The sequence below is a fragment of the Chrysochloris asiatica genome, unplaced genomic scaffold (assembly GCF_000296735.1).
Source record: "Chrysochloris asiatica unplaced genomic scaffold, ChrAsi1.0 scaffold00127, whole genome shotgun sequence".
Lineage (NCBI taxonomy): Eukaryota > Metazoa > Chordata > Mammalia > Afrosoricida > Chrysochloridae > Chrysochloris > Chrysochloris asiatica.
Genome location: NW_006408645.1, coordinates 689,909 through 692,740, shown reverse-complemented (window position 1 = coordinate 692,740; position 2,832 = coordinate 689,909). Strand labels below are relative to the sequence as shown.

The 2,832-nt window shown below is 38.0% G+C and overlaps 1 pseudogene; it reads left to right on the top strand.

Moving 5' to 3' along the window:
- The first annotated feature begins 1,621 nt into the window (after positions 1–1,621).
- On the top strand, positions 1,622–2,313 carry LOC102839120 (annotated as a pseudogene).
- Positions 2,314–2,832: the final 519 nt, after the last annotated feature.

The following is a 2,832-nucleotide window of genomic DNA, read 5'->3' as shown; positions in this document are numbered from 1 at the left end:
ACAGTCATGTATAAAGTAATTCCTCATTCAGAGTAACTTCCAGCTTTTCTTTATGGCTTTGGAATTCTTAGGTGTCTTCAAATCAACTCTGACTCATAGCAACTCCAACTATGACAGATCATTGCCCAGAATGATCCATGCTGTGTTTAAGCCCTATGTCAATCCATCTCATTGAGGGCATGATGTTCTTCTCCAGAGACTGGTCCCTCCTGATGATATGTCTGTCATAAACCAGATGAAGTCTAGTCATCCTTGCTCTTAAGAAGGATTTTGGCTATACTTTCTCAAAGACTGGTTTATTTGTTCTTTTGGCAGTCCATGGCATATTCAATATTCTTTGCCAATACCCAAATTGAAATGTATCAATTATTTTTCAGTTTTCCTTTTCCATTGTCCAGCTTTTACATACATGAGATGATTGAAAATATCAGGCATACCTTAGTCATCAAAGTAAAATCTTTACTCTTTAAGGTTTTCAAGAGGTCTTTTGCTGCATATTTGTCCCATGCAAAATGCTGCTTGATTGCTTGACTGTTGCTTCCATGAGTGGAGATTATTAAGTCAAGTAAAAATAAATCCTTGACAATTTCAATTTCTTTAATATTTATCATGATGTTACTTACAGGTCTAGTGGTGAAATTTTTATTTTTATTCATGTTCAGTGTTATTCATACTGAAGTCTGTAGTCTTTTACCCTTCATCCATAAGTTCCTCAAATTGCCATCATTTTCAGCAATCTAAGTTGTGAATATGACAGGTGTTAGTGGGTTTTCATCTAGGCTTCATGCCACATTACGTTTCATGTAGTCCAGCTTCTCAGATTATTTGCTCAACTCACACCCACCAAATTCCGTGCCCACAGGACCTCTGCCCCTTCTATTTTTCTCTTAAATTGGCTTCCCTAGGAGTAGAGTCTGAGACAGGGATCAAATACACAGAATTTATTAAGGTGCACAGGATTTATCTTGGGGAAAACTTGAAAGGAAACAAGATAAAGCAAGAAGGAAGCAAGCAAGCAAGAAAAGAAGAAGAAAAAGAAAGGATGGAAAGAAAAAAGAAGGCAAATATTTGTTCACCAATATCACTTACAAATACTAACAAAAAAATTACAGACAGAATAATTTTAAAACCCTTATTATTTCAGTTATAAAACAAACATATGTAATATAACTGAGACATAATACAACTAGACAAGAGAAAGAACAGGAAGCATAAATAATAGAAAATGTAAGTGGGATAGGCAAAACTATTACTAGATGCAGATGATACAATTCAAGAACCTAAAAGAATTTATTGTATTTTAAAATTCAACACTCATTTTTTCATCAAAGGCAATATTTTAAGATCTAGATTTTCCTTAACTTACACCCAACATTAATCTTAAATATCAGAGTATACAAGAAAAAGATGCTTCTTAGAGGAAGTTGAGATTTTTGTTTTTTCCTATCTCACCATCCTTCACGCTCCTTCCATGACACTTCTGTCTGCAGGTTTTTGAGGAGAGAGGGCCCTTGCTGATCAAGATGTCCTTGGTGCATTTCCCTGTCTCTTCTCCCTGTCTCCTTCAATGAGAGCTGCTGCCACTGCCATAACCCCTCGCCCTGCATGCAGCTGGTCTACCATGGAAAAAACAGTTGATCCAGAAGGTGAAATGGCCATGCAGGCTGAGCCTACAAAGACATGGCCACCTGAATGAAGGTCATGTTGGAGCAGGGAGTTGAGCTGTCCAATCAGAAGCACATCCTGCCCTCTGTGGCCTATAAGAATGTCACTGGGATGCCTGGAGGGTCATATCAAGTATTGAGTAGAAAACCAACACCCCCAACAAGAAGTTGCAGCTAATTAAGTAAGGACTATGAGTAGAAAATGAAATCTGAAATATTTGTCTACACCACTGCCCTAGGTTTGTTGGATAAGTAATTAGCCAATGCAACTCATCCAGAGAGTAAGATCTTCTCTCTGAAAATGAGAAAAGATTATTTTATGTATTTTGTTGACATATCATGTGATGATGATGGAAAACAAAGGATAGATAATTCCCAAGGAACTTACCAAGAGGCATTTGAAATAAGCAAGGAGATACAACCCACACATCCAATCCACTGGGAACTGGCTCTTAGATTTTTCTGTTTTTATTATGTGATCCTTCAAAACTTGAGCTTGCCTAAGTTTTGGCAAACATTGGCTACCATGGCAAAATATGATACACTGAATGGAGACAGCACCCTTATCCTAAAGTTGCTTAGAGACAATCTAACTTTATGTACATCAAACACTGCAGAAGAATGCCACAAGACAGAAGGAGCTAACTAAATGCATACAGGGGACCATCCTTCTCTCACTAGAGAAACCCTTTTACACATCTCCATTCCTTATTCAGGGAGCATCATGGCTTTGTAGAATAAGCACTCGACAGTGAACCACAAGGTCAGCAGTTCAAGTCTATCAGGCACTCCACAGGAGAAAGATGAGGCTTTCTGCTCTTGCAAAGATTTACAGCCTCAGAAACATTGTATAGGGTCACTATGAGTCAGAACCAACTTGACAGCACTTTGCAACCACAACAATTCCTTAGTCCACTTGGATTTCCTATAGCAAAGAAACTACTCATGTGTGTGGAATTGTGGTATAATGAACGATCTAATGTCTCTACTAACCATAGTCTATAATTCTCACCAAACAATATTTCTGCCCTGCTGGGTCTGGGTAAGAGAAGGTAGGAGAAGATACTGATAGAATGGCAGGATTCAGCTGTGGATGTTAGAATTGTAGTTGTAAAAACTTAAAACTCTACCATAGGTATAAAATGAACCATCTGAGAAGCAGAATGGG